Below are 23,585 nucleotides of genomic sequence, written 5' to 3'. Positions count from 1 at the left end.
TGATGACTCTTTCCTTGACACCCTCACTTTCCTAGCTCCCAGCCTGCCTTATTCTTAGCCTTCTCTGTCTGTTCTCTCCCTGACGTTAATCTGATAGAGGTGATCAGAGTTACGTCTTCCATGCTCACATTCAATGCCCTGCTGAGGAGCTCATTCATGCCTCACCTTCAATCCCCGCCTCTATACTGAGCTGACAGAATTTAGATTTCCAGCTCCTTTCCTCTAAGCTCCTGATCTATATATGCAGCTGTTCACTGCTCTGCTTCCCAGGCATCTCAGTTCAACTCATCTCAAAAGGTATTCCCCTTCCTTCCAGCCCACTCCACACCATCACTTCCCCCGGGGTTTCCCATCCATGTGAATAGCTCCCAGCATCCACCAAGGGTACCAGCCTGAGAAGGAGTCACTCCTGACCCCTCCTGCTCCCTCACACTCCGCATTCGATTCATCGGCAAGGCTTTTCAGTTAGACCTCTGACATCTCTCTCAGATCAACCCACTGCACACGTTCGCTCTCCCCACTCTCCTCCTCTGAGTGGCTATCACCTCTTCCTGGACAATAGCATCCACGCAGGTCTCTGCACCCTCACTCTGGTCTGCCTCCCCACAATCCATTCTCCACACGGCAGCCAAATCTTTCAAAAACCTAAGTCAGGTCATCTTGCTCTCTGGCTTAAAATCCATCAACTGTTCCCCACTGGCCTTTTTAAAAGCAAGTCTCCTGATCCTGGACCAAAGACCTTGAGTGACGTGGGCCCACTGACCTCATCACCTCATCCTGTACCATTCTTCCTTTCCGGGATTGCCCCCAGCCTAACTAGCAATCTCTCAACTCCTTCAACTTGTCACAGGTTTTCTTTCTTGGTGTCGTCCTTAAAGTTTCCTCTGCCTGTAAGCCTTTCTCCCACCTACCAACCTGCCTCCTGCAGCCTCTGCCTAGAGAATTGCACATCCTTTAGTTGTTGTTTAGTCACTAAGTCATGTGTGTCTCTTTCTGCAACCCCATGGACTGTAGCCCACCAGGCTCCTCTGTCCATGGGATTTCCCAGGCAAGAATACTGGAGTGGGTTGCCACATCCTTTAGAGCTCAGACCAAATGTTACTGCTTTTATGATCCTCCAAGCCCAGCCAAGCCTTCATTATCTACTCTCCTAGCAACCTGGTTCTTTTCTTCCATCACCTACACACCTAGCAAGTAATTAAAACAGGAAGTATATGGTTTCAATTAGGCGATCCCCTTCACTAGGTTGTAAGCACCTGATCATCAGGGATGCTGTCTGCTTTTATATCACCAGCACCCCTCTAACACTGAGCATAGGACTTGGCACAAAATTTTGCTCAATCCATAGTGGTTAAATAAATATGTGAATATTGTTATTTCTTGCCCAGTTGAGTATTGTTTGTGATCACTGAGGGCCAAGCCAGCACCCAGCTTGCATACCACTGTAGTCTCTGCTTCCCGTTTGGTGCCTGGCCAAGGAGCAAGTCTGGTGTAGGGGTGGGCATGGCCTCACCTCAGGGACACCTGGACCTGCTGCCAAATGCCAAGCCTGTGGCAGGCCCGGCTCAGTCATCTCTGCAGGAGAAGCCACAGCTGGTGAGGAAGATCCCCCTGGAGAAGACTCTTGGGGGCTTTTGGGGCAGGAAAAGTGAAACAGGGCTGCCATTTTCCAGAGTCCTGCAGAATAGAGCATTAGTGAGAGCATTAGTACCACCAGGCCCCAATGGCTCAGCAGGTAAAGAATCACCTGCAATGCAGGAGATGCAGGTTCAGTCCCTGGGTCAGGAAGATCTTCTGGTGAAGAGAATGGTTACCCACTCCAGTATTCTTGACTGGGAAATCCCAGGGACAGAGGATCTTGGCGGGCCATGGTGCATGGAGTCACAAAGAGTCTGACATGACTGAGTGAGCACTAACAGGGAAGACCCACTGTCACAGGACCTGGTGCAAGCCAGCTTATTTTTATTTATTTATTTATTTTTTTGACCATGCGGCACAGCTTGTGGGGCCTTAGTTCCCTGACCAGGGATCAAACCTGTGCTTCCTGCATTGGAAGCACACAGTCTTAACCACTGGACTGCCAGGGAATTCCTGAGCCAGCTTAGAGGGCGTGCCAAGCACTGTGCTGAGAGTTTTACGGGCATTCTTTCATTTCATCCTTGAAAAACTCTGTGCAGTATGTGATCTTTTACAGGGGAGAAAATTGGGGCATAACGAGACTAGGTAATTTTGTCAGGGTCATAGAGCCAGTCGGGTGGCAGAGCCATCTTGAACTCCAGTGTAGACACTTGTTCTCTGGACATAAAATAGACTCCTGCTCACGGGGCCTTGGTGTGCCCAGGTGGACAGTGAAGAAGTTGGATAAGAGTCAAGGGCCTTTCTTAGTGTTTCCATCTGGCAGCAACAGCTTGTTTTCCAGGGAGAAGTGGCTGAACTGAGTCCTTTTCAGAGCCAGCTGTCACCTCCCAGGTCTCATTGTTCTGTGCGGTCAGCCTGTCCCCGAGATCCCTGCCACGGTACCTTGCATGAACCTCAGCTCCACTCCCGCTGCGAGGAGTGGGGTTGATGGTCATCTGCCGCCCTGGCCCTGCACTCACAGTTCTGCCTCCCCGGCCCCCCTCCTTCCCGCCCCCACACGCACCAGCTGATGGAGGTCCCCTCTTCCCTTGGCAAGCCACTTGTCCTGCCTCCATTCTCCACTCGGGGTTGCTGGGCGGTTGTCAAGGCGCAGGGGAGCTGACTCTCTCCCACAGCTGGGTGGTCAGCGTCACATTTTACAGTCTCCTGGTAGGAATTGCTACTCTGTGTTGTGTGTGTCCTCCATGCCAGGGCATGTGCTGAATGCCGTCCTCATGTCTCCACATGAAATTCTTGCCATCACACTGTCAGAGAGAGGCCATCCTTTCTACATGAGCAAACCAAACCACAAGGAAACAACATCACAGAGCTCACCTCTAAAAAGTGGCCCCAAGCGTGGGAGGTGGGAGGGAGGTTCAAGAGGGCGGGGACATATGTATGCCTGTGGCTAACTCGTGTTGATGTGTGCCAGAAGCCAAAGCAATATTGTAAAGCAATTAAATTACAAGTTAATTTAATTAAAAATAATTAAATTTAATAAAAATTTAATAAAATTAAATTTAATAAAAATTTAATTAAAAATAAGTTAAAAAAAGAAAGTGGCCCCAATGGAGGTCCAAGGCCAGTCATTTTCTGCCTATGCTGCTTTCCTGTCACTTCCTCTCCATGTGGGCTTTGGCCAGGGACCTGTCCTCCCCGAGCCTCAGTGTCCTCATGTGTGAAAGGAAGATGATGTGAGCGCCCATCTCATAGGGTTGCCAAGAGGCTTAAAACACAAGCTGTGTAGACCTAGCGCTGAGGAAGTGCTCCGTGTGTTGTAGCAATTACACGTGTGGTGGTTGTAGTTAGTGATGTAGCCTTATGCCTCTAAGCTGCACCCACTGAGCTCTTCCAGCCAGCTCTTTTCCTCTGAACAGCCAGGAGGCTAGGGTGTAAGAGCCAAGCCGCTTTGTGGCCAGGGAACATGGTGGCTTTTCATCTCTCCACAGTCCCCTTCCCCAACCCACCCCGTCTGCCCTGGGAGAGCTGGCTTTTGAGTCATGGCTCTGCCCAGGTGACGAGAATAATGAGGTGATCCACCTAGTAGGCGACTGAGCCACTCATGCCTAATAAAAAAGACAAATTCCCGAGGCTAGCCAGCCAGTGCCTTTAAATAAAACTGAAATCCAGTGAAAGGAGAGATCTTCACAGTTGTTGAAATCATGGCCTCCTGCACCTGCAGAAGGGAATGTGTGGCAATCCCAGGTTGAAATCTAATGCATGGCCTCCTAATCTCTTAGAACTGATTACTTTAATGAATTTTAAAGGTAGAGCTTTAATTAAAACAGGTCTTTGTGGACAGAAAGCATGCTATTTTGTGAGCTCGGTAAATATTGCCTTTTAAACTAATAAGTTCAGTTACCAGAAATACTACCGCATATAAACAGTTGGTTTTTTTTCATCCTGTGCTGTGGAAACATAACTAGATATTGAAGAGAGGCTGGCTGCATTTCAAAGTCTGTCATTTGGCTCTGCAAATAATAGCGACTTAAATGTACAGGACATCTTTCTTCTCTGGAGCACAAAGAACTTTCCAGGCATGATCTCATCCTGTCTTCAGACATTCCCCTCTGAGGCTGGACTGAGGAAGACAGTGTCCATGGTGGCAGCATGGCCAGGCCTTTCTGACTCCCCTGAGACCCCTATTGCACCCCCACCCCACCCTGTACATTGCAGAGAAGGTGGAGACCACCCAAAGGGACACAATAATTTATTCTCCCTTTCCCCTTACCCAGCTGGTAGGTACCACTCTCCTTTTGTTCAGAAGAAAAATAAATAATACGAGTACTCAGGCTGATGTTATGTGCCAGGCACTGGGCTAAGCATGAACTACTATTTCATGTAACACTCAAAACAATCCTGGGACATAGGTACTAATATTATCCGCAAAGGTTCCTCCACTTCACTCACTAACAGCCTTGCTGTGGCCTGCCAGTCCCCCCTGCAGGTCCCTCTTAGCTCTCTGTTCTCATTCCCTCCCCTTTCTCCTTTGTCTGGTGGGATATCTGAGAGTCGAGGATAGGCTAGAGCAGTAGGCCCCACATTGAGAAATTAGTTTGCCAATATTTTTTTTAAAAGAGACCCTCTCTTAGGCATCTTCTCTGTGCCAAATTTCATGCCAATCAATTTTACACTAACTATTTACCTTTCCCAGGAGCTCTGTGAGGAAGGTATTATTATTATACTCATCTTAGTGATGAGAAAACCAAGACTTAACAGAAGCTGAGATCTTCTCCCAAGACCATAGACTTGGTAGATGACATGTCCTGGCCTTCAAACCAAACTGTCTGCCTCCAGAGACTGCTCTATTTCCATTCAACTCACTGCCTCCCAAAGTCTAGAAATCTGTCTGCAAACATATACGGAGTTCTGCACCTTTTCCCATTGCACATCTCCCATTGGTCACATTCGTTGTAACTTCCCCTAATAGCAGCATAATTTATAGGCTGAGAGGCGGTGTGCGTGGCTTGTGTCACCTGTCAATCACCTCTAATTATGTGACTCAGCCCTTGAATGCTTCATTGTCAGAAAGCAGATCCTTTCTGTCAGTAGAGTTCTGTCTTCATTCAAGTAACCTCTAATTTGTGAGCCGACTATTCCCTTTGGATTATTTGGAGAAGGTATTAGTCATGTCATGGTCAGTTTCAGGAAACCCACTTATTTTCCTTTTGTCTTTTCTTATCTCCAGATTTATTGTAATGCCTTAGGGATTTGCATACCTAATTGAAAATCAAAGAATGGAGGACTTGACCTTGGAGGATGTTGCAGAGACCCCTAGCACTCACCAATATTCATGTTCTACTCTTCTTAGGCATTTAGTTCAACTATCGTTCCTAGACTCCCCTGCAATAAGGTGTGGCCGTGTGACTATTCCACATGAAACAAATGTAAATGATGTGAATTTTGTCCAGAGTTAGCCCAGAACAACTCCAGGTAATCCTCAATCCCTTTCCCATATCTCAGTCAGATTGATGGAGAGAACTCTAAGCATTGGGCTTCCCAGGTGGCTCAGTGGTAAAGAATCCACCTGCAATACGGGAGACATGAGTTCGATCCCTCGATTGGGAAGATCCCCTGGAGAAGGGAATGCAACCTACTCCACTATTCTTGTCTGGAAAATCCCATGGACAAAGGAGCCTGGCTGGCTACAGTCCGTGAGGTCACAAAGAGTCAGACATGACTTCGTGGCTAAAACAACAAACAACAGCTCTGAGTGTGAGAGGAGCCTGGATCCAGGATGACAATGCAAGAGCTGCCTAACCAGGAATGCTTGCACTGGGTTATGGCTTGAATGGAAAACAACCCTTTTTTTTGTTTTGCTACTGAATTTTGAGTTATAGAGGCTAGCTTTACTGACCTTAACTAATATAGAGGAAAGCAATAATTTCTGGATATCCAAAATACAGATGGAAAGGAAGGACGTATAATAAGCCAAGAAAAGCAGAATCACTGATGAGGAGGAATCTGATATACAGTGAATGAATTACCTTCTTTCTCCATGTCCATATATCCTTTTTATTTCTCTCATCTCCCTCCTGCAAAGGAATCAGCACAACTTTGAACAAGATCATTTCCTCCCCATATAGAGCTGATTAAAAACAGTAGACACCAATGGATGAATGGCTTCTTTGTATGTGCAAACCCATTGATCAACCTCAACATCTCACCAATTGGTGGAATATACTAGATGGAGACTGTTTGAAGAGGAGTCTAATGTGTGGAGGTCACTGCTCAGCAGAGAGAGGTCTTCCTTTCCTACCACCAGTCCTCATGGGTCTCTGGAGATCAGCTTGTCTTCCCAGTCCTTTCAGTGGTGACTCTGACCCATGAGAGTCAGCACAAGCAGAATCATCCCATTGAGGGAAGGGAGTTATGCATGTTCAATACCAGAAACCCTCATGGAGCCAGGACTTTGGGTGGGAATGCAAAGAATCTTCTATAGTTTTAACAGGTGACATAGGGACTCGTTGTAACTTTTATCCACTGTGGAGACCTTTCTGTTAGATATGGAGGGGGTTTTTAGTAGATTGTATAGATGGAGACACAGAGGCCTCAGGGGGTGGGGTGGACATGACCTGTTCAACACCTCCTGGCTGGTCAGCACTAGCAGGAGAACTAGATTAAAGCTGACTGTTCCAGATCCTTTCAAAGCAAGCTTGGCTTTAAACATTTTATAAAAATGAGAAGTAATTTTAATGTAATAAATCTTTTATAGTATGGTAGGCTTGGAGGCATATCTTCTCCCCAACCCAGGGTAAGTTATGGAAATATAACAGGGTGAGTCATCTCTTTGTGTGTATATGTTTATTTGAAAGTATCAGAATATTATAAATGAAGTGTTTTTCTGAAAAATTAACTTGGAGATTTGCCTGAAATCATGCAGTTTTTGCCTCTGCTGTGTTATGTAAAAAAAAAATGGTTCCTTGATGAGTGACTAATAGCTATGTATCTGTTTATCATTATTCAGTCATTAAACATTTACAGAGCACTTGTTGGAGAGCTGGATTAGGTGTTCTTTGGAGGGTTGTGTGGATATGTGGGCCAAAGACATGTCTTGCTCTGGGACACAAGCCCTTCAATCCTCAGGATCCCTCCCCTATATTCCCCCCACAATAGCCTTCCAGAAAGTCAGAGCAGTTCTGACCACAAAGAAAAGTTCTGCCTTTCCCCTGTCAGCACTGCTTCATCCAGGATCCATCTTTTCAGCTTCATTCCCATAGTCTCCCCTGTTTATTAGCCTCTTTTGCTTTAATTTTTGAAATGATTTAAATTTATTGTCATTACTTTTTGACCATGCTGTGCAGCTTACAGGATCTTAGTGCCCAGAACAGGGACTGAACCCAGAACCCTGGCAGTGAAAACACCAAGTCCTAACCACTGGACCACCAGGGAATTCTCTAGCCTCTTCTGCTTTAAATGGTCTCTCTTGCTTTTTATTAAGCATTGAACTTTTTAATTATTCAAAAATGCCAGATTCTTTGTAGAAGATATATAAAATATAGACAGGAAAATTGAGAAAAAATGGATTAACTCCACCAACCATAAGAAACCACGCAACATTTAGTGAACATGCTTTCAGTCTTTTTTCCTATGCATATAGAGTCACATGTGTTTTAAATTTATGCACGTGAAATTATATTTCAGACACTATAACTTGCTTTTTGATCAATCGTGATAAGATTTCCATGACCACAAATAATTCATTTTTACTTTTAGTGGCTGCATAACATTGTACTGTAAAGAGGAACTATCATGTACTTAACCACATGTTGATGAATATTCAATTATTTCCAATTTTTCACTGTAATGAATAGTGTTTCTGTATTTATCCTTATATACACACACGTTGTTGTTTAGTCACTAAGTTGTGTCCAACTCTTTAGTGATCCCATGGACTGTAGCCCACCAAGGTCCTCTGTCCATGGGATTTCCCAGGCCAGAATCCTGAAGTGGGTTGTCATTTCCTCCAGGGGATCTTCCTTACCCAAGGATCAAACCCATGTCTCCTACATTGGCAGATGGATACTTTACCACTGAGCCACCAGGGAAGTCCTATATACACACATTTGTATGTTTATCTTATTATTTCCAAAGAATAAATTACTAGAAACTGAATTTCTACATCAAGGGGTATATACTTTTTTGAGGTTTTTAATCCTCATCTGTTTAGCCTTTGAGTCTATGGGCATACCACCCTGAACCTGCCTGATCTTGTGTCTTTAGCTTTTGATCCATCTTCTCCTAAAAATATTGCCTCCCAGATTATTCCATTTTCACTTCAGAAACCTCAGACCAAGTATTGCCCCACCAACCAAGACCTTAGGTCATACAGCCAGCCATATATTGTCAGAGCAGAATCTAAAACCTTAATTTTCTGACCTAATTGACTTATAAACATTTGGGTTACCACTAAGGGACTTCCCTGGTGGCTCAGTGTTAAAGAATCTGCCTGCCAATGCAGGAGATGTGGTTCAATCCCTTGGTTGGGATGATCCCCTGGAGAAGGAAATAGCAACCCACTCCTGTATACTTGCCTGGGAAATCTCATTGTCAGAGGAGTCTGGTGGGCTACAGTCCATGGAGTTGCAAAAGAGTTGGACATGACTGAGCGAGCAAACATCAACAACAAAGGGTTAACAATGGCTGCCACTAGCCCACTCTTTCTTGCCAATAGTGATCTGGCTGCTGCCTGGAAGGAGAATCTGGTTTGCAATGGGCCTCTGGCTTATCTTCGCATTTTTACTCATGTCCAAATGGAAATCACATTACTTAAAATACAAACATGATTTAATGATTTTTAAAATGTGTAGCTGTCTCCATTCTAATTGCCCATTAAGGCAAGGAGCACGACTATGCAATGATAGGAAAAAAAATGATATGCAGATAAATGTGAAGCTGAGAGGAAAGGGATGCAAGAAACGTAGCTTGGTCTAGTAGAGAAGAGCAAGAAACCATGGTTCTAAGTTTCACTCTGCCAGTAAGCCTCTGGGTCATTGAGAAATCATTTTGCAGAGGAGGTTGGACATTTATCTCTAGGCTTTCTGCCAGTTTTAGTGATCTAGGATTAAAAATCAACAGGTTTGAAGTTTACCCCTTTTCCCAGGTTTATAGAGAAGGGGGTGTTTGAGAAGTCTAATGATAGACCCTGGACCCAGGGCTTAAAGCTTGAATCAAATGGCTATGAATTTAATGAGCCTTAAAGCCCCTTTTTTCACTTTCACTTCACTTTCAAAGCCTGAACGTGACTAACTTAATGTATCTCATGGAATCTAAGATGCCATACTAGTAAGGTGCTCTCTTATATACCACTAAGAAATGTTTTTTTAATGCTTACCATTAAACTATGAAACAATACTGTTTTATATATCAATTATAACTTACATCCTAATCTCAAATCTTAAGATTATCTGGCCTTCACACTCACAGACCCCTCTACGTTGTACAGAGGAAGAAAGCGTGGAGAAGTAACGTGAGTAGCCCAAAGCCACAGAGATAGTGTGGGACTAGAGCCAAAAAGCAATAGAGAGAAGCACTTGCAGAATAGAGGAGTAAAGTCATTCCTCCATGAAAGCAGGGAAAACACTGGCAAATTTATCAAACTCAACTTGTTCACAACTTTTTCTAGAAATTAACCAAAGGCTTCAAAAATCCATGGAGAATTTTATTCAAGAAAAATAGCTGGACTTTGATAAGAATAGAAGACTTTGTTGTGTTTTAACTTTCCCTACTTACATCCTCCTCTCCCCAACTCAGTGGCAGCCTTGAAAATCAGCAGCCTAGAAGGAGAGCCAGTATTAGAAGGAAAACAACAGAGCATCAAACTATGTGAGGCAAAAACTAATAGAACTGCCAAGAGAAATAGATAAATCTACCATTATACTTGAAAACTTCAACATCCCTCTCTCAGAAAAGGATAGATCCAACAGACAGAAAATCAGTAAGAACAGAGTTGAACTGAATAATACCCATCAGTCAACTGAATATAACTGATATCTCTAGACTACTTCTAACAACAGCAGAATACACTTTCTTATCAAGCTACCATGGAATAGTCACCAAGATAGACAACAGTTTGGGCCATAAAACACAACTTAACAAATTTAAAAGACTAAGGTCATACAATGTCTGCTTTCAGACAACAGTGGAAAATGATAAGGAAGGAGGACTATGAACAACTCTAAGCCCACAGGTTTGATAACCTAGATGAACTAGACCAATTCCTTGAAAGACACAATTTGCCAAAACTCACACAAGAAGAAACAGACAACAGATATGCCTGTATCTAAAGAAACTGAATCAATAATATCCTTCCAAAATAGAAAGCATTTGTCCTAGATTGGGTTCACTGGTGAATTCTACCAATCATTTAAAAAAGAAATTATAGCAATTCTTTACAATCTCAGAGAATAGAAGCAGAGGGAATACATCTTAACTCATTCGAGGGCATCATTGCCCTAATATCAAAAGCAGACAAGACATTACAAGAAAACTGCAGACCAATATTGCTCGTGAACATGGAAAAATCCTCATCAAAATATTAGCAAATTGAATCCAACAATGTATAAAAAAGATTATATACCATGACTAATGGGATTTATCCCAGGTGTGCAAGGCTGATTCATCACTTGAAATTCAATGCAATCTATCTTATCAACAGACAAAAAAGAAAAAGTATCACATGATCATATCAATAAATGCAGAGAAAGCATTTGACAATTCCACACTGAACTCTTAATAAGCTGGAGTAGAACTTCTTCAATTTGATAAAGTTGGGTGAAAGTAACTACACAATTGTCCAGCCCATAGAATATACAGCACCAAGAATGAACCCTAATATAAACTATGAACTTTGAGTGATTATGATGTGTTAATGTATGTTCATTAATTGTAACATATATACCACTCTGGTGGGAACGTTGATAATGAGGGTAGATATGCATGTGTGGGGCAGGGGATATATGAGAAATCTCTATACTTTTCCCTCACTTTTTCTGAAATTTTATTAAAAACTTTTAATAAAAATGATCCAGCTATATTCACTTTATAAGAGGATCACCTTAAAGAATCATTATAAGGGACAAAGAATGACACTATTTGTTGATAAAAAAAAAGTAGTTCATTAAGAAGATCCAATAATTGTAAATATATACATAACTAATAATAAAGCCCCAAAATACAGGAGCCAAAAACTGACAGAAATGAAATAGAATAGATAGTTCTCCATAATATTTGAAGATTTAAATACCTCACTTTAAAAAATGGATAGAATAATGAGAAGATCAATAAAGAAATGTTATACACCAACAGACACTGTATCCAACAGCACCAGACTATACATTTTTCTGATGTGCACTTGGAACACTATCTAGGAGACATAGGCCATAAATTAGGCCACAAAACAAGTCTCAGTAAATTTTAAAATATTGAAATCCTGTAAAGTAATTTCTCCAACTCAACAGAAACTACAAATCATTAAAATAGTAAATCTGAAAAGTTCACAAATATGTGGAAATTAAACAGCACACTCTTAAACAACCAATGGATCAAATGAAATCACAAGGGAAATTATAAGACACTTGTAGGTAAATGAAAGTGAAAAGATATTATACCGAAACTTAAGTGATGCAATGAAAGCAGTGCTCAGAGAGAAATTTATGACTATAAACACCTACATTACAAAAGAAGAAAGATCTCAAATCAATAACCTATATCTTTGTACCATAAAGGGAAAAAAGAGAAAACTAAATCCTACTGTAGCAAAAGGAAGGATTGAGTTTAGAGTAGAAAATTTTTAAAGTACGTAAGAGAAAAGCAATAGAATCAATAAAACCCAAAGTTGGTTCCTCAGGAAGATCAATAAAATTGGCAAACCTCTAGCTAGACTGGCCAAGAAACACAAAAAGAAGACTCAAATTATTAAAATCAGAAATGAAGCTGACATTACTACAGACCTACAGAAATAAAAAATATTGTAAGATAGTGCTGTGAACAATTGCATGCCAAAAAATTAGATATTCTAGATGAAATGAATAAAGTCCTAGAAACAAACTACCAAACCCGACTCAAGAAGAAATAGAAAATCTAAGTAGACTCATAACAAACTGAGATTGAATCAGTAATCAAAAACCTCTCCACAAAGAAAAACCTAGGACCAGATGAATTCTACAAAATATTTTAAAAAGTGTTAACACAAATTCTTCTGAAACTCTTCCAGAATATGTGATTTTGGAGGGATTATTCCCTAATTTATTCTTTGAAACCAGCATTCTCCTATCAAGGCCAAAGACCTCACAAGCAAAGAAAACTACAGATCAATATCCATTACAAATATAGATGTAAAAATCATCAACAAATTACTGGCAACCAAATCCAGCAGTATATTAAGGGGACTCTAAACCACGAGCAGTTGAGATTTGTCTAAAGAATGCAAGGAGTTCGACATTAAGGAAAGGAACAGTCAATGTATATTAGTCTACTAGGACTGCCTTAACAGAACGCCACAGCCTGGGTGGCTTAAATAACAGAAATTTATTTTCTCAGATATAGAGGCTGAAAGTCCAAGATCAAGGTGCTTGTTGGTTTCTAGTGAGTCTTCTCCTTTGCTTCCTTCTTGCTGTGTCTTCACATGGCACTTCCTCTGTGCTCATGCACTCCTAGTGTCTCTTCCTCTTCTTGTAGGCATACCAGTCCTATAGGATTAACACTCTATCCTTATTACTTCATTTAATCTGATTACCTCCTTAAAGGCCCTCTCTTTAAATACAGTCACATTGAGGGCTTGGGCTTCAACATATGCTTTTTTTTTTTTTTTTTTTGAGGGGGACACGATTCAGTTCATAATGTAATATACCATACTAACAGAATGAAGGGGGAGAAAACTCATATGATTATCTCAACTGATGCAGAAAAAAGCATTTGATAAAATCAGATTTCCCTATTTATGATAAGAATATTCAACAAATTAGAAATAGATAGACACTTCCTCAACATGATATAGTGCATTTATGAAAAACTCACAGTGAACATCATATTTAATGGTGAAAGACTGAAAACTCTCTCTGTAAGATCAGGAACAAGACATGCAACTTGCTTTCCCCAATTCTATTCAACATTGTACAGGAAGTCCTAGTCAGAGCAATTAAGCAAGAAAAATAAAGAAAAGATATCCAAATTGAAATGAAGTAGAACTATCTCTATTTTCAGATGACATGATCGTATATATAGAAATTCCATGATATTATATATAGAATTCCTAGAGCATCCAGAAAAACTATTAGTGCTAATAAACAAATTCAGAAATTTTTCAGGATATAAGTTCAACATAAAGTGATCAATTGTAACTTTATATGCTAGTAATAAACTATTCATAAAGGAATTTAAAGTAAACAGTTTCATTCACAATAGCAAGAAATTTAACCAAGATGGTACAAGATTTATACACTGAAAATTACAAACATTGCTGAAAGAAATTAGAGTTAAATAAATGGGAAAAAACCCTGTGTACATGAACTTGAAGATTTAATATTATTATTATCTAATACTCCCTAAATTGATCTAAAGATTCAGTGCAATTCCTGTCAATATCACAATAGCCCCCATCAGTTCAGTCACTCAATCGTGTCTGACTCTTTGCGACCCCATGGACCACCACATGCCAGACTTCCTATCCATCACCAACTCCCGAAGCTTGCTCAAACTCATGTCCATAGAGTCAGATGTCAAATACCCCCCTCATTTTTACATAAATGGAAAAGTTGATCCTAAAATTCATGTAAAATTTCAAGGGACTCTGAGTAGCCAAAAATAGTTTTAAAGAAGCAAAACAAATCTGAAGGAGTGTCTCCATCCATTCAGGCTGCTGTAACAAGATACCATAGACTGAATGGCTTATATACATCAGAAATTTATTTCTCACAGTTTTGAAGGCTAGGAAGTCCAAGAATGTAGCACAACAGATTTGTCATCTGGTGAGGACCTGCCTTCTGGTTCATATATGGCTATCTTCCCAGTGTGTCCTCGTATAGCAGAAGAGACAAGGGAGCTCTACAGGGTTTCTTTTATATGGGCACTAATCTCATTTATGAAACCTCTGCTCTCATGAGCTGATCACCTTCTAAAGACTTCACATCCAAGCACCATCACCCTAGAGGTTAAGATGCCATCATGTGATTTTGGAAAGATACAAGTATTCAGTCAATAGCAAGGAGTCACACGTCCCTGTTTCAAAACTTGACCGAAAAGATACAGTAATTTTTAACAGTGTTGGTAGGAGCTTTCCTGGTGGTCTAATGGTAGACCACTAGTCTACCTGCCAATGCAGGGGACATGGGTTCAATCCCCAGTCCAGGAAGATTCCACATGCCACAGAGCAGCTAGGCCCATGTGCCACAACTACTGAACCCACACTCTAGAGCATGCAAGCTGCAACTACTGAGTCCATGTGCTACAACTACTGAAGCCTGCATACCTAGAGCTGTGCTCCACAAGCGAGATCACTGCAATGAGAAGCCTGTGCACCACAATGAAGAGTAGCCTCACTCCCTCGCCACAACTAGAGAAAGCTGGGGCAGAGCCATAAAGACCCAGTGCAGCCAAAACTATTAAAAGAAAAAAAAATTGTCGGTAAAGGAATAAGGATAGATACATAGATTAATGGACTAGAACAGGGTCTCGAAATAAATCCATATATCTAAGGTCAATTGATTTTTCACAAGGATGCCAAGATCATTCAATGGGAAAATGACAGTCTTTTAACAAGTGATCCTGGGGAAACTGGATATGTGTATGTATTAATAAAAGAATGAAGTTGGATCCTTACCTCATATCATATGCAAAGATTAGCACAAAGAGGATCAAAGACCTAAATATAAGAACTAAAATTATGAGACTCTTAGAATGAAGCATAGGGGAAGCCTTCATAAAAATGGATTTGGGAGTGGCTTCTTATATATGACACCAAAAGCACAGGCAACAAAAGAAAAAATAGATAAACTGAACTTCATCAAAATTAAAGACTTCTGTGCATCAAAGAAATACTATGAACAGAGTAAAAAGGCAACCCACAATGTCAGAGAAAATATTTGCAAATCAAATATTTAATAAGGGAATAATATCTTAATATCTTGAAGCTCCAGTACTTTGGCTATCTGAAGCAAACTGAAAAAGACTGTGATGCTGGGAGAGATCAAAGGCAGAAGAGGCGACAGAGGATGAGATGGTTGGATGGCATCACCGATTCAATGGACATGAACTTGGGCTAACTCTGGGAGATGGTGAGGGACAGGGAAGCCTGGAGTGCTGCAGTCCATGGGATCACGAAGAGTCAGACACGACTTAGTGACTGAACAACAGCAATATCCTAATTAAAAAAAAAAAAAAAAACTCATACAGCTCAATAACAACAACAAAAGAACTAAAAAATTGGCAAGGACTTGAATGTACATTTCTCCAAAGAAGATATAAAAGTGGGTGACAAATATATAACAGATACTCATTACCCAGGTTCAATCCCTGGGTCAGGAAGGTCCCCTGAAGAAGGGAATGGCTACCCACTCCAGTATTCTTGCCTGGAGAATCCCATGGAAAGAGCAGCTAGGCAGGCTACAGTTCATGGGGTCGCAAAGAGTCAGACATGACTGAGCGACTAACACTTCATTGTCACTTTTATTCTGGAGAAGGGAATGTCTACCCACTCCAGTATTCTTGCCTGGAACATTCCATGGACAGAGGAGCCTGGTGGGCTATATTAGGGAAATGCAAATCAAAACCATAATGAGATACTGCTTCAGACCAATTAGGTTGTGCATGTGTGTGCATTAGCTATTAAGTCACATTCATCTGTTTGCGACACTATGGACTGTAGCCCTCCAGGCTCTTCTGTCCATGGGATTCTCCAGGCAAGAATACTGGAGTGGGTTGCCATGCCCTCCTCCAGGGGATCTTCCCGACCCAGGGATCAAACCCATGATCGTTACATCTCCTGCATTGGTGGTCAGGTTCTTTACCACTAGTGCCACCTGGGAAGCCAAGTGACTAGGCGGAGATGAAAATTAGCACTTCTCAATCTATGACGTGCTTTGGAAACACCTGGGCATCCTGTTAAAATGCAGATTCTGATGTAGTAGGTTTGGGGTGAGGCTTGAGATTCTGCATTAAAAAAAAAAATTAGCCATGCCACACAGCATGTGGGATCTTAGTTTCTGGACCGGAGATTGAACCTGCATCCCCTGCATTTTAGGGGGACACAGTTCTAGAGGGCAAAATCTTAACAACTGGACCACCAGGCAAGTCCTGAGATTGTGCATTTGTAATAAGCTCCCAGGTAACACTGATGTTGCTGATCTTTGAAGAATATACTTTAAGAAAGAAGGCTGTAAAGGAATGACTGCTCGCCTTGGTTGTCAGTAAAAGCCTTCATTTAGCAGTTATTTGAAGAAACAACTGTACTAGAAAGTCATAGAGGCATGGTTTGTTGGGAATAAGGCTTTGAATAAAGTTGGGTGTGTTTTGTGTAAAATAACAAACACTATTTAGTATGTGCCAATCACAATGCTAAAGCATCTCATTGATTATCCCTTTTCAGTCCTTTGAACAATTCCATGAGGAAGTCACTTGTCTTTTAGACTGAGTGGCTTATAAACAAAAGAAATTTGTTTCTCACAGTTCTCGAGTCTGGGAAATCAAAGATCAAGTTGCTGGCAGATTCAGTGTCTGGTGAGGGCATACTTTCTGGTTCACAAATGGCCAGCTTCTTGTGGTGTCCTCACATGATGGAAGGAAATAGGGAAGCCCTCTGGGGTCTCTTTTGTAAGAGCACTAGTCCCGATCAAGAAGGCTCCATTCTTAAGACCTAATCACCTCCCAAAGGCCCCATCTCCTAACATCATCACACTAGGAATTAAGTTTCAACATATGAATTTTAGGGGGACACATTCAGTCTATAGCAGTGCTATTATAGCTGAGGGACTGAGCACAGTGAGGTGAAGTGATTTGTCTATGTTTATGTATGTAGAACATGGCAGAGCCGGGAATTGTACACAGACAGTTGGACACCAGAGCCCTTTAACCAGGGCACTACCCCAAACTTGCATATCAGTGTCTACCTAGAACTCATACACTTCCCAGTGGCAAACTATCATTTATGTGTTTATCTGTTTCTTCTTCTCTACCTCTTATATGTAAAATCATATAAAAATGTCTTTTAGAAAATGATAGAAAAACAGGCTTTGAGTGAATGCTTAGTCTGTGCAGGTCTGACCAGGACCTATAACATAAAATCATCTCATTTAACTTAATTCTCACAACAGTCTTTTCAGATAGTTATTATAACCCCCAGTTTATATGCAATGACAGTAGGCTTTGCATAGCTTAAGGAACGTGTTCAAGATCACTAAGCTAGCACACGGTAGGAGAACCAGGGTGGAAGCCCAGGTCCCCAGGCCTATCAGTCTGTACTTCTTTTCATCTAACAGACTGCTTTTGCAATGATCTTCATAGACCTTGGTTTTGTACTACTCAATAAACACTTTTTGGCTTTGGGCCGTCTAAGCTGTGTAGTCAAGGTTAGTATTTACCATTTATGCTACCTCTTTCAGGCCAGGTAGTTTCAGAGTGGTTCTTTTTTGTTTTGTTTTGTTTTCATCTTACTTTATATGACTTCAAACTTTAATAAATAGGGTGAAGGAGAGGGAATGTAACTGCTGCTATTAATAATTTTATATTAGGCTATAGCCAATTAATGATGTGATCATTTCAGTTGAAGAGCAAAGGGACTGGGCCATATATATACATGTATCCTTTCTCTCCCAACACCTCCCCCTCTCAGTCCAGGCTCAGAGTGGTTCTTTACACTATCCCAACCTCATCGGTTCCCAAGGCCAGATTTCCTGGTTATCAAACTTTGGCTATAATCCTGTTCTCGAGGATCCTGCTACACAGCAAATTTTCATTGTGTGTGGTTGTGGTTATGGTGAGTGGTGATGGGGTGGTGGTGGAGGCTGGTTAAACATAAACACCCATCAGCCATATTTGGGGCTTTTAAACTTGATAAGCATCCACATTCTCTACACACTTTCTCAGCAGATTTGAGAATAGTTATTTTAAATGGTTGTTTTAAAAAAGTACATCTTGAACTTCACAGTGAAGTCTGAGAAGTCAAAGCAACTACATGCCACAGTGGAATTAGATGTGCTAGATAATGGGTGGACTTGTACTCAAACTTGAGCAAAATGTTCTCATTGGGTTTTTTTAACCATTGTCAAAATGAAATGAGTTATGTTATATGAGACAGTTTTTTAAATTCAGAGAAAAGTATACAGAGAACTAGAAGAGACACACCCATACACCACATCTGATATTAACAAATGCTAACCTTTTGCTTCAAGTTTTTTCATTTTTTTAATAAAATTATATTACAGAAATTTCCAGTTGTAAGGTGGTTGAGTAAAATATTCGAGTTGGGGTAAATAGACCCCTGGGAATACAGAGGTACTCTATATCTATCTCCATATCCTCTCCTTATATATTCTCTCCTGAAATTGATCAGACTGAGTAAAGATAGTAGAAGGTTTAATAAACTTGCCCACTGATAGATCATTAAACATAATTTTTTTATGAAATATGACTAAGTGATTAGGGCATATGATTCGAAAGGAGTTCAGGGAATTGAGTGACTTTTCTATACCAAACTCCTTTTAATACTTGTTTATGTGAAAAAAGTCTCCTAGCCCTCCCACATACAAAAATGTGAAAGAGGGATAGAATTGATGCTGAACCTTGTCTAATTCTGTCAGAAAGTAGTATCAGTTAAGAGATACCTAAGTTAAAAGAGAACCTATCCTCATACAATGCATTCAGAAATGAATTTGCAATAAAATTTTATTTTTAGGTTTAATAAATTTAATGACTTAATAAATATTAAACATTTTTATTTAGTATTATAAATAAAGTAATTAATGATTAATAATTATTTAATAAATATTTAATAGTTAATAATTATTTAATAAAATATTTAATAAAGTAATTAAACATTTTATATTCTTTTTAAAATTGTGTAATAGTGATAATTATGATGCAGTTCAGAAGAAAGGCATATAGAACTTTGTGCCAATAGAAAATTTTTTAAGTTAATTTCAATTTACATATGTATTTTGATGTGACTTAACTATAGACATTCCAGTATAAAAATATACTAAGATAAAAATACTGGGGGTATGGAATGGATATATGAGGTCAAAGGAAAATAGGAACTGTGTATATTTAAAGGAGATAATGCTTCAATGGTTTTTATTTTATTCACAATCTGTGGAAAATTATATTCCTTGTACCTCCTTACACATATGAAAAAAAGAGTCAACATTAAAACATGCAAAGATTTGAAGACCACTGAAGTAAAGATTTTATTGCCTCCTTCTTTCAGAAATCATCTTAAATTAACCAGTATGAAAAGAAATCAGTATACACTCTGTAACCTACAACAAAAATGTATGAGGAAGGGGTGCCAAATATAACACATGCAGGTATGTATGCAGGTATGAAAGATACCAGGTGAGGTTAGGTGGGACAGTAAAATTCAGTTGAAGCTGGCAGAAATGATACACTGAACATTCTCTGATCAAAATGAACTATATGTAGAAAAATTAGATAACAGTAACAAGAAAACACTATCACTTGAAAAATCATGAATACTATATGAATTTTAAGATCAGTAGGTCATAGAGAAGGAAATGGCAATCTACTCTAGTATTCTTGCCTGGGAAATTCCATGGACAGAGGAGCTTGGCGGGCTACAGTCCATGGGATTGCAAAAGAATCCGACATGACTTAGAAACTAAACAACAACAGTCATACTTCCAAGGAATTTATAATTCAATGGGGAAGAGAAGGTGTATGTGTAAATAATTAGAATTCCAAAGTGAGAGTGATAGGTGCCCTTAAGGTATTTGTAGAAGTGGGTTGTAGATCTTGCTTCTTCCAGTGTCCTCACCTTAGGCCTACTGATTGAGAACTGGCACTTTAGCAGTGTACCTGGCTGATTCATATATGCCCATTAAATTTGAGAAGTACAGCTGTAGATTTCTGAAAAGAAAAAAATTTCTTCTCACTGGCAGAATCAGAGAAGTCTTCTTGAAGGAAGAGGAGAATAGAGCCTTGAAATGTTAAACTGATATTAAATTTTCAGTCTTGAGTGGAATGAATAAAGTAGCTTGTACCCTTCAATAACTTAATAAATCTTTATTATGAATTAGTTACCTTCTTTTTTGGTTTTATTTTTTTAAGGAGTCTTATTGTGTGACATGCTGACATGGCCAGATATCAGAAATGGCCCTAAAGAAACTGGCAAAGCCCTTGGCCAGTTTCCATTAGAATGGCTCTTTATTATCTTAGCCAAAATAAAATCGTGGTCTTCAGTGGATTCTCAGTAGCCTTCCAATTACTCCACTCAAGAGGAGAGGGACCAAAATGGGACTTCGGAGAAGTTTCTTATATAATGCCGTGGATCTCAGCTCTTCATTCAGTTCTCGTAAATATTACAGTGCAATTCTAACTGCTTTGATTCCCATGATGATATTGTTATTAAGATCTCTGATTCCTCTAATTCTGGTATTTTCTCATTATGTGAAATCTTGAACATTATACTTTAATGTACCTAATTTTTAGTCACCTGAGTTTGTAGACATGATTACTAAAGTAATACAAAAAAAAAGAAAACAATGAAAAAGAAGGAAAAAATTCATCTTAGAAAAATATTCAAGTATTGGAGCTAAAGACAACTGTCAGAAAGTGCCATGGAATATTGCTAGTCTAGAGCTTCGCTCTTGTCTGTCTCAGAAACCAAGACAAATGAGGTATTACTTGCATGCTTCCATGGTTCTGTGGAACTAAAAGTGGTAAAAAAGCAGATTGTTGTACACAATTTTTGAGGAAGCTTCCAATGTCATTAAGGAAGAATATACAAATGCAAATCAAGTAGTGTTTGCCAAAGTTGATTGTGATCAGCACGCTGATATAGCCCAGAGATACAGGATAAGCAAATGCACAACCTTCAAATCATTGCATAATAGGATGATGATGAAGAGAGGATACAGGGGTAGTGATAAGTGAAAGAACTTGCAGATTACATCGGGCAACAAAAAAGTGACCCCTTCAAGAACTTCATGACTTAGCAGAAATCACCACTCTTGTCCACAGCAAAAGAAATATCATTAGATATTTTGAGCAAAAAGATTCAGAAAACTATAGCGTTTTTGAAAGAGTAGCAAATATTTTGCATGATGATTGTGCCTTCCTAGCTAGCTGCATTTGGGGTTGTTTCAAAACCAGAAAGATTCAATGGAGACAACATAATTTACAAACCATCAGGGCTTTCTGCTCCAAATATGTTGTACTTGGAATCTATGACAAATTTTGATGAGACTTACAATTAGATTCAAGATAAATGTGTTCCTCTTGTCTGAGAAATAGCATTTGAAATGGAGTGAGATTGACAGAAGAAGGACTGCCTTTTCTCATACGGTTCCATTGTATGAAAGAACATACAGAAAGTTTAGAAATGTTCCAAAATGAAGTAGGCCAACAATTAATAAGTGAGAAATGTACAATAAATTTTTACATGCTGATGGTGACACATTTAGACATTGTCTTCTGCACATACAGAAAACTCCAGCAGATTGCCCTGTGATAGCTAATGACAGCTTTAGGCATATGCATGCGTTTGCAGACTTCAGTGATGTAGTAATTCCTGAAAAACTCAAGCAGTTCATATTTGACTCACATTCTAGAAAACTACACAGAGAATTCTATCATGGTCCTGACCCAACTGATACAGCCTCAGGATAGGAAGTCCAAGATGTAGTAAGCAGTCCACCTGAGAGCTCCTTTCAAAGCACCCAGTGAATATAAGTATACTTTATTGACGGATGGAGATGAGCTTTAAAAGCTTAGAAAAACAACTTGCAAGCCTTTCAATTATGAAAATTATATTTTCATAATTCTATGTTTTTATTTTGAATAAACTGAAAGATTTGGGTTTTTAAAATTAATTTATTTTTTAATTGAAGGATAATTGCTTTACAGAATTTTGTTGTTTTCTGTCAAACCTCAACATGAATCAGCCATAGGTATACACATATCCCCACCCTCTTGAACTTCCCTCCCATCTCTCTCCTGATTCTACCCCTCTAGGTTGACACAGCCCCTGTTCGAGTTTCCTGAGACATACAACAAATTCCCATTGGCCATCTATTTTACATATGGTAATGTAAATATCCATGTTACTTTTTCCATACATCTCACCTTCATACATCTCATCTTCAATTTTTTTTTTAATAAACTGAAAGAAGATTTAAAAAAAAAATCAGTAAGTTAAATTCTATGGAAACTTCTATTGGAGTTTTGATTGGGATTGCAATGTATTCATAGATTGCTTTGAAGGAAACTGACATCTTAATCATTTTGTGTCTTCCTATCCATGCTTACCTCTTTATTTAAATCTTCTTTTAAGTGCTTTTGTAAAAGTTTATATAATAATTGATTACATATAACTGTGATGTACCTCTTTTGATGTAATTTATCCCTTATATTTTGTTATTTTATATTTTGTCTATTTTTCCTTATTTATAGATACATTTACTTATTTTTTTATTTATCTTGATTCTTGAATCTTGCTCATATTATTTTTGGTCATATATCTTTAGATTTTTATGGATTTTCTAATATGACCACATCATCTGTAAATAATGAAAATTTTATTTTTTCTTTTATAATCCTTATTTTAATTGTTTCTTATCTTACTTCATCAGCCATGATCTCTAGTGAGCGGTGAATGCATTGAGATAATCAACTTCTTTTCCTTGTTCCTGATTCAGTATCAGTGTTTCTAACATTTTACTACATAGCATGAGGCTCACTATAGTTTTTTGTAGACATCTAAGGTTAAGAAAATTTCTTTTATTCCCATTTTGCTAAGAATTTTTAAATCACAAATTTGTGGACAATTTATTGAAATAACTTCTCTGCATTTAGTGGGATGATTTGATCTTTTCTTTGCTTTTTCTATAATTCCTGGAACAAATTCAACTTGACTTAGTCATGATGCAATTTTTAAAAAAAGCTTGGCCACACCACATGACATTTTAGTTCCCCAGCCAGGGACTTAACCCCCATCCTCTGCATTGAGGGTACAGAATCTTAACCATTGGACTGCCAGGGAAGTCCCTCTGATGCAGTTTTTAGAAAAACTAATTTATTGGTTGGATTCATCTGGCAGACATTTTAAGAGTTTTTCATTTATAACCTTATGTTGAATTTGCTTATAATTTTACTGTGTCTGTTTTTTGTTTCTTAACCTTTTTATTGGTTTATTTTGAAATTTAAATTGTAATAGGATCATAAAGGAATTGAGGGCATTGCTGCTTTTTCTGTTATCTCAAATAGTTTTTAGAAGATAGGAGGAATTTACCTGAACATAA

At 39.3% G+C, this 23,585-nt stretch overlaps 1 pseudogene; it reads left to right on the top strand.

Annotated features, from left to right (window-relative positions):
* LOC133052622 (endoplasmic reticulum resident protein 44-like) overlaps window positions 1-22,051 on the top strand; it is a 108,864-nt pseudogene extending 86,813 nt beyond the window's left edge.
* Window positions 22,052-23,585: the final 1,534 nt, after the last annotated feature.

Source organism: Dama dama, chromosome X (assembly GCF_033118175.1).
Source record: "Dama dama isolate Ldn47 chromosome X, ASM3311817v1, whole genome shotgun sequence".
Taxonomy (NCBI): domain Eukaryota; kingdom Metazoa; phylum Chordata; class Mammalia; order Artiodactyla; family Cervidae; genus Dama; species Dama dama.
Note: the sequence above shows the minus strand (reverse complement) of the source record. Positions and strands in the feature narration are given on the sequence as shown.